Genomic DNA, 9,687 nt, shown 5'->3' with positions numbered 1-9,687 from the left:
AGACATTACAACAGGAACTCAAGCAGAAACAATGAGTGAGACAGAGAGCAGGAAATGGTATGGACTTTGGGAAGGCTGTAGGAGAGACCTTCCATTTAGGGGAGGGAAGGATCAGGTGGGATAAAGAAATAGTGAGACAGCTGAGAACGAGAACGAAGGGAAGAAAGTGATGGACCCAGAGTAAAGGATGTAGGAGACAGAAACTTAAGAGCAGAAAACCTTGTGGCAAGGGGAATATTCTAATTCCAAAGGAAATTGCTGTGAATATTATTTAAATCAAGTTTTTGGATGTTCTGGCAATATCCAGAGCCTCCAGCGGTCCGAGGTGTAGGGGTAGGGGGTGAGGCTCACAGCAGACCTGGAGTGCGCCCTTGTCTTCCCCCACAGAGGCTGTGGAAGTTTCCAGCATCTCATGGCTTCTTCTCCACTCTCTTCTCTGCCTGACAGATTCCTCCGCACTCTGGGAGCTGGCTGGGCTGCAGGCAGAGGACTTGGGAATTCCCAGCAGTCATTGCCCCCAGGAACACCCCAACCAGTGGGGATGGGAGCAAGCATAGGGACGCTGTCACCTTGCCCCTCGGGGGCCGGTGCTTAATGGTAGGGGACAGTTTCTCAGAGTTCCCCGTGGGATGGAGCCCCAGATGTCCTTTCCCTCGGAACTGGGTCATTTGCTGGCATTTCTCCCTCCCGTCTCACCCTCTTTGTCACATTTGTGTCTTGGTCCATCTCACAAGTAAATCACCTGTCCCCAGGTCCTTGCCCCAGTCCTTGTAGGGGAGTTAGAACCCCACCTCTACCTGTCTTAGGTTTTTGGTTGGGGCTCTTTAACAAAGAGATTAGCGAGAGGAAAACAGTTTATGGACCCCTGCAGCACACACCATGTGGGAAAAACCTCTATAAAAAGTAACCCGAAGCTGTGGCTTAGAACCCTGGTTTATTAGCATCTTCAACAAAGAACAAAAATCTGCAGAGAAATGACTGGACGGAGGAAAGCAGTTTTAGGCTCCCAAGGGGGCTTGCCGTAGGAAGGTAAATATATGGGAGGCCACTGACGGGGTAAGTTTGTTTGCAGATTCCTCTAGTGCTGGTAAGTCCATCTCCAGTACATGGAGAATTCATATCTGGGACAGAAAGCTTTTCCCATTTGCAGCTTCCTAGTTGCTTTCAGCTTAAAATAAATTTTATGTTAAAGAGGCATATTTGGGGTGACATAGGTGGTTTCTTTCACCTGCCTCTGGGGGACCCTGAACTAGCACGGGGCCATGGGTCTCCCCTACTCCCCACAAAACCTCTCGTATTATAAGCAGATCTTAGAATGAATCCAGGGCGGGTCACAGAAATCCAGGGAGGGGGCCCTGTATACCAGTTCGGTAACTTTGGCTTTTACTCTGAGCAAGGTGGGAAAACTTGGAGGGTTTTAAGCAAAGGCGTGACAAAAGACACATCTTAAAGGATCATTCTAGCTCCAGGCAGAGACGTTAAGTAGGCAACACATGTTCAAATAAGCTCAGGTGGGAGAGCCGGCTAGGTGATAGGCTTTGAGAATCCTCAGCTCCTAGATGGTATCGGACAGAAGCTGTGAGGCTGGGTGAGATCTTGGAGAAATGAGCATAGTCAGGAAAGGGAAGAAGTCCAAGAATTAAACCCTGGGGCATGTCCTCATTTATGGGGAGGAACCAGCAAGGGACTGGGGAAAAGCAGCACTCGAGGTAGGAGGAATCCAGGAGAGGGTCAAGTCGTGGAAGTTCAGCACAAAACTCGTGTAAACAGCCGGGGGGGGAGGGGCGGGGGGGGGGTTGGGGCGGTTGGCGGGGGTGACCGGTTTTGTCCAACACTGCCAGGAGTTTAGGTTAGATTAAGAATTCAGCAACATAAAGTTTGCTCCTGACCTTGACAAGAGCCGTGCTGGTGGCTGGTGGGGTGAGAGCCTTACTGAGCTGGCTCAAGAGAGAAGGGAGGACAGGATGTGCAGAGATTGAATAGAGACCTCTCTTCGGAGCATTTTGCTGTAAAGGCAAGATGAGAAATAGGGCAGTAGCTGGAGGGGGTAATGGGACAGAAAAGGGCATTTTTAGAACAAGAGAAACAGTCATGTTTTTATGCTGCTGGGAGGGACCCATTACAGTGGGAGACCTGAGGATGCAGTAGGTGGAGGGTAGAATTGCTGGGTTGAGTATTTAAGAAGGAATGGGGTTCACTGTGCAAGTAGGTGGTGTGCCTTAGCTGAGGACACAAGGCAACCTAATAGAATATTACATATGACAGTCCCATTGTAAACACTATAACAACACCTCACAAAGAAACAAAAGGTATGTATCAGAGTCCCTTCCCCTATGGATGACTCCACTCTATTAGGATGATTTTGCAAATGCAAATTTATGTCACAGCCCTTAAAGAAGCCTTCCCAACCCCCACAGCCTGTCAAATCACCCTGTTTGATTGTCCTTGTAGCCTTATTCACCATCTGAAAATAGCTTGTTAATCAATCGACTAATCGATCAACCAATCAATTAATTCTTTGATCTCCTCCTCTTTGAAACATATGCTCTGCAAGGGCTATGACCTTGACGGTTTAGTTTGCTGCTGTATTCCAAAAAAACAGTGGTTGGCCAGTGTATACAGGTAGACCAACTCTCTGGAGCAAAAAAAATCCAAACCCTCCAAAACAACAAGACCCTGAATTATAGCATTTGCTAATTCCTATGTGTAAACATTCCTACCATGGCCAATTTCAAGCTACCGCCATGACATCAGTGAACGAGGAGCCAGGAAGAAAGGAGCACAGTTGACTCTCATGAACTGGTACAAGCCAGCTGCATCATACTTGGCACAAGGGCAGTGCTCAATCAGTATTGGTCGAATGAAAGAATAAGTGAATTATCATTCACTTGAGCCATTATTCCATGAAAGGTAAGCCTCTGGATATTCCTGGAAGGTTTCTATTTTTCTTGTTGCCTTTTAATCCTTTGTCTCTGCTCTTTTTCTTCCCTAGGCATTCTGTAGGTTTCCCACATTGCCTTGCTGAAAACCTTCCATGATGCTACTCATACCAAACTTTTACTGAGGGTTTGAGGCAGTGGAGGGGAGTTCTGTCAGGTCCTGACCCTGGGAGCATCTTCCTATTTGTCTCTCTGCCCAGGGCTCCAGCTTGCATGGTTAGTACCATATTGCTTTCTTTTCCTACCAGCTGCTTCTTTAGAAACTAAGTGTTTTCCTCCAATCCATCTCTTTTTGGGTCCACCCAACTTAAGCTTGGACACCATCTTTCCATAGCCCCAAACTCATTAATGTGTACCTTGCCCCAAAGGACGTCTCTCTATTCGGCATCTTGGAGCATCTTCTAGCCTCTTGGGGCATTGTGTTGCAGCAAGGAAAACCCTACAAATCTTCTTTTTATAATGGGTGGGGTGAAATTTGATTCCCACCTCCTCACCCCTCCCCAACAACCTTACATGTCTCAGAAGGCAAAAATGACTTCAGTGAAGTTATTTTCTTCTTCACTGTAAAAAAATAGTCTTTTCTAACAAGAAACAGTCTAAATGGGAAGAGAGACAATTGTAAAAGCTGTCCCTGGGGAATCACATTGAAATGGTTCTACAGCTTGGACTGAAGTGCCTGCTGGTGTTTATGGTCAACAAGACTGTCTTCAGTCTTACCCAGAAGGTTCTCCAACTGAAGACTTCAGAAAGACAACACAAGAATTATGGATATGGAAGAGCCCAAAGATGAACTTTTAATTCCTCTTTTTGAATGAAAACTCACTTGAGCAGGGCTCTGAAATGTCACTTCTCTGGTCTCACCAGGATTTCTCTTTGGTCATGTCTTGGTTTAGCTAATTCTGATTGTGTGTTAAATGCAGATACCATCCTGCCCTGTTCTGCTCCTTGCAGCTACTTCCTGGTACTGGAGACTCCATTACTCATTAGAAGGAGCTCTTTAGTTTCTGTACCTGCAGCAGCTCTAAATGAAATCAAACTGTTTTCCAACTGTGATGAAGAGTGTTTCACTCCAGTGCTCTCTGCAAAATGACCTGTTGCCCATTATTTATAAATTTGGGAATGATTGTTTTTTTCCTCTGTGCATGGTTCTCTGCCTCTCTTTAGCATTCTTTGCTAGCTGCCTTTGCATTTTCCTGTTTTGTTAATTGTTTGCCTGGGCTGTGGTGGGAAGGAATTTATAAGTGTGTTCCTTTCTTGTGATGAGTTTTCATTATACAAAAATATGAAGGCCATTCAATTTCCTGTGTGACTCTCTTAAGCCTCTTGCCTAAGGTTAGCAGAATTTGTTTTATCACTTTATAGCAAGCTATTAAAACCCTTTGACAACTTTATGAGCTGATTAAACATTCTTCAACTTTTCATTTCTTCTCCAAACAACAATGGAAATAAAAATAGTGACAAAAAATACTATTTATTGACTACTTACCACAGGCCAAGAATTCTCTCTTTTCACATATTTTTAAACTTACTTCTCAGAAAACCCTAGAATAATTCCTATTTTAATATAAGGAAACAAACACAGAAAGTAATGTGCCATAGGTCTCTGAAATGTAAATGACAGATCTAGAAATCAAATCCAGGGATGGCTGACGTCAAAGTCCTTGCTGGTAACCTTTCCACGACATTTTGAGATCTTCTCTTCCAGGGCCCTTTGGAGCCAAATTGTTCTTTGGGCTGGAGCACCAATGACAAGAGCCACACTCACCTTAGTCGTGATAAAATTAACCCAAGGGCTAAGTCCTGCTCAAGGGATGGAAGATATCTACCTTTAGACCTCTTGTGCTATAACAACTTCTATCTCATTGATCAGAGTCTATTGAGATTGCTTCTTTAAAAATTATTTACATGGAGGGGCCCCTGAGTGGCACAGTCAATTAGGTGTCTGACTCTTGGTTTCGGCTCAGGTCATGATCTCAGGGTTGTGAGATTGAGCCCTGCGTTGGGCTTTATGCTCAGTGTGGAGTCTGCATAAGACTCTCTCCTCCTCTCCCTCTGCCCCTCACCCACTTGCTCTCTCTCTCTCTAAAACAAATAAATGTATCTTTAAGAAAATTATTTACATGGAGGCCAAAGAGATACCCAGCAATATGGAAAGTATTTTTTATACTGCAATAAGTGGTCCAAGATGACTAATATTAGAGAAATGAACTTGGGATTCACCACAATGATGATGATGGTGGTGGTAATAATGGTGGTGGTGGTGATGGTGTTGTTATTGTTTGTGTTGTTGATGGTGGTGGTGGTGGTGGTGGCTGTAGCAATGCTATTATTGTGGTTGTTTGTGTTGGTGTGGTTGTTGTAGTGGTTGGTGGTGGTGTCAGTGCTGTTGGTGGTGATGATGATGATGGTGGTGGTGGTGTTGCCGGTGTTGGTGTTAGTGTTGTTATTGTTATTGGTGGTGGTGATAGTGATGGTGTTGTTGTTGTTGTTGGTGGTGGTGATAGTGATGGTGTTGTTGTTGGTGGTGATGATGGTGGTGGTGGTGTTGGTGTTGGTGGTGATGGTAGTGATGGTGGTGTTGGTGTTGGTGGTGTCAGTGGTGGTGGTGGTGATTGTGGTGGTGATTTTTTTTAGTCTAGGTTTATTTCTTGACTCAATAGCCAAAGTGTCAGATCTTGGACTTTTCTTAGATGTTTTTATTTCTCTGAAAGGTACAAGGAGCTATCTTTCCTGGTTATGTTCAGTTTATAATTGAAAGCTCTTTTTCTAAAATCAAACTATATTCCAGACATACCTTCTTTTTTGAGAACTTGGTAGAGATGCAAATTTTTGGCCCCACCCCTGGCCTACTGAGCCAGAACCTCTGTGGGTGGGACCTAGCAATCTGTGTTTTAAGAATCCCTCTAGGTGGGGCGCCTGGGTGGCTCAGTCGTTAAGCGTCTGCCTTCGGCTCAGGTCATGATCCCAGCGTCCTGGGATCGAGCCCCACATCTGGCTCCCTGCTCAGCGGGAAGCTTCCTTCTCCCTCTGCCACTCCCCCTGCTTGTGTTCCCTCTCTTGCTGTCTCTCTCTGTCAAATAAATAAACAAAATCTTAAAAAAAAAAAAAGAAGAAGAATCCCTCTAGGTAACTCTGACGCTTGCTCAGTTTGAGAACCACTGGTGTAGACACTTACACTGCTCGTCTTGTGCCACTTGCTCTTCTAGGCAACCTCAACCGCTCCCATGGTTTCAATGACTTCCAAATGTCTGCAGCCTAGACCTGCTTACTGATTTCTCAACTCAATATATCTACCCACCCTGCTGGGTAGATCTGATGTCTCTGCTTGGATATATCACCAGCACTTCAAACTCAGCATCTTAATGAACATTTGTGTTCCACCTTAAATGTCATTTTCTCATTGGACTATGTTTGCCCTGCTAACTCTGTCTTTGCATTTTATTAAAATTCCTTGTTTAAACTGTGCTTCCTCTGCCACACCAGAATTTGGCAAAGGCAGGGATTGGATCTGTCTGGGGATGGCTTACTTGTGAACACAACTAATATTTATTGAATGAATGAATGAAGGCTCTTATATTCTCTATACCAGGGTTATGGACTGAATTGATATTTTGAAGCCCTAATCCCCAATGTGACTGTATTTGGAGACAGGGCCCAAAGGAGGCAATAAAGGTTAAAGGAAGTCATAAAGGTGGGGCCTAAACTTGATAGGGCTGGTGGCCTTTTAAGAATAGGAAGAGACACTAGAGATCTCTCTCTCTCTCTCTCCATGCCTGTACACAGGAAAGGCCATGTAAGGACACAGGAAGAAGGTGGCCATCTATAAGCCAGGGAGAGAGCTCTCACCAGAAACCAAATTTACTGCCAACTTGATCATGGACATCCAGCCTCCAAGACTGTGAGAAAATAAATACCTGTTGACTAAGCCACCTAGTTGATGGTATTTTGTTATGGCAGCCTGAGCAGACTAATACACCAGGGGTTGACCAACGATGGCCCATGTGCCAAATCCAGCCCACTGCCTCTTTTGAAAGTTTTACCGAAACATAGCCACAAGATGTTTTAAAAAAGATTTATTTATTTTTATTTTAAAGAGAGAGAGAGAGAGAGTGTTAGTGGAGGGAGGAGCAGAGGGAGAGGGAGAGAGAGAATCCTCAAGCAGACTCCCCGCTGAACACAGAGCCCAATGCAGGACTCGATCCCAGGACTCTGAGACCATGACCTGAGCTGAAATCAAGAGTTGGACGCTCCCAAGACTGAGTCACCCAGGCACCCAAACACAGCCACATGACTTGTTATGTGCTGTCTATGATGCTTTTTTGCTACAGTGACTGAGTAGTTGGTGCAGATAGCTTCTGAGTCTGTCAAGCCTAAAATATTTACTATCTGGTCCTTTATAGAACAAGTTTGCTCCAGGCCCACCCTCATGTGTCTCTAGAAAGGCCAGCTGCATGTGCTGTTCTATGCTCTCCCATACCGAGCCCTCTGGGATGCCAGCCTGGCTCAGTGGGACCCCAGTGGCCCCAGAACTGGCATAAACATACCTGATACAAAGACAATGTCATAGGGGAAAACCACCCGTGGGCTCAGAATTTATAAACGAGTTTGGCATTTATCTGAACAAAGGAGGAGGGAAATGCTCACAGCCAGAGGCTGGGGACCATCATGCCCCAGTTCCTTACCACATCAAATGTACACATCCTGTTTCATACATTGTCAAGAAAAATGACGAGATCGCTGGTTATTCTTTCTGTGCAGTGCTGGTTATGCAACTTTGGTTGAACTTGTATCGCCCCAGGTATTTTATAACTGTAAGAGGTAGAGGTTAACTGGCAGAAAACTGATAATAACATACATGATTCTTATCAGAAAGTTTTGTAAATGAATCTTGACCATAGTAATGCAAAATGAATTTTGTCTGGGAGAGGTACAATTGCTTCCCGTCTGGTAGAAAAGATGACCTCAGATAATTTCTTGCCCAGTAGGATAGTAACCAGTTTTGTACATATTAACAAATTCATTTCAGCATTCCTTTGACTTGACTGACATAAATATCACTTCTTCCAAATCTCCTTTGAACCAGTTTTAATATCTTTCTGGGTCCTCATTAATTAATGAATTGAATAAAACCACTGGTACATGTTCAGTTTATATTTGTATAAAGTTGTTTTTTACTTTTTTATTTTTTGAAAATACTAACATGAATGCAACCTATTCACCCCTCCACGGATTGCTCTGAAGTTAATTGTTCGGGAAAAGCTTCATGCCATGCAGGTGCGGAAGGTAAGACCTAGTGGCCCTTAGCACGGGGCAGGTCAGTGGAACACTGTGGTTCAAGTTAACACTCTTCCAAAAGGCCATATGGAAAGAGTACCGATAACAAACATTTGAAAGAAGTGACAGTATTTGTCTAGTAAAGCGTTTAGGATTTATAAAGCGTTTTTAATATTTGTGCTGGGGAGAAACAGATGAAAGATTTCTTAGTTACTCAGGATTTTAACTTTCAGGATTTGGGACATGAAGTTCTTTTATTTATGGAGGCTGCTTTCCTCTTCATATGGCAGGGGAAACAGGTTAGTTCCAGACACTGTTATACCTGCTCCAGATACTTGCTTGTCCCTGGCAGATGCTCTATGTAAACATCATCTCCTGGGTCCAGAGCTATGATGCCATCTTAGTTATGGTTTTCAGTCTGAGAAGACCCACCCTGTTCTCTGTAGGGGACCCCTTACGAATATACGAAGTGTTTGGTTCTTCCATCTACTACATATTTCACAGAGAGAGCTCCCACCTGGTGAAGAGGGCCCTTAGAGAGCTCCCACCTGGTGAAGAGGGCCCTTGTTATGACAGCTCTGGTGTGGAGCCACTTCTCTACCACATAGGATCTCCAGAGCAATGGTCAGATGCTCTGCATTAACCTTTGCTAGAAAATACTTGGGACGCTACAGGGATGAAGCCCCCCTGATGGCGTCTACTTAATACAGTCTACTTCACGTCTCCCCTTAGAAAACAACTGTCTTCTGTGGTTATACTCACCTTAATACTCAGCCCTTTCTTCTCTGTTCAAGTAACCAGTGAGAGTCTACTTTTGGGAAGCACTCAGAGTGGAGAATCCGTAGGGCAAGCCAGTGGAAGCCAACAGGCTCTGTGCTATGGTGGAGGCTGTCCAGAGGAGTTTCCAGAAGCCATCTCACTGCTCTGACACTTCAGATACCCCCTCACTCACTGCATGAGTCTTCTGAAGGGGGCTCACTTCAGAGCATTTCAGCCTAAGGGGGATATCCAGAGGTCAGGGATACCTTGTCCTTGGGGAACCCTAAACTCAATGAAGATTCCAAGATCCTAGGAAAATGGACAGCTCAGAAAGGGGGTGGGAAAGAGTCAAAGACTCAGGGCTCCCTCACAATTTGAACAAAGACTTTTCTGTCTAGGTCAGGAAAACCATCTCATGCACCAATTCCTTATGTTATTTCATTCTTACCTAGAAGGACATAATGGCACTTCTAACCTTGATATTGAACTATTTGGTTAGAGGGTTGAGAAGAGAGTTCTATTTTTCCAGGATGGACAACAGGATGAATTCAGAGCAAAGAGTACAAGATAGTGCTTAAGGGGACTTGCAATAGCAAGATTCTGCCACGAGAGGGCAGTGTAGATTTTTCTAGAGAATTTGGAGAGAGGAAAAGGGTACAGAAAGGGGTGGGGAGCTGGAATGCAAATTTCAGATGAAGTTTCACATGCTAAAATT

Source organism: Halichoerus grypus, chromosome 4, assembly GCF_964656455.1.
Source record: "Halichoerus grypus chromosome 4, mHalGry1.hap1.1, whole genome shotgun sequence".
Taxonomy (NCBI): domain Eukaryota; kingdom Metazoa; phylum Chordata; class Mammalia; order Carnivora; family Phocidae; genus Halichoerus; species Halichoerus grypus.
Note: the sequence above shows the minus strand (reverse complement) of the source record.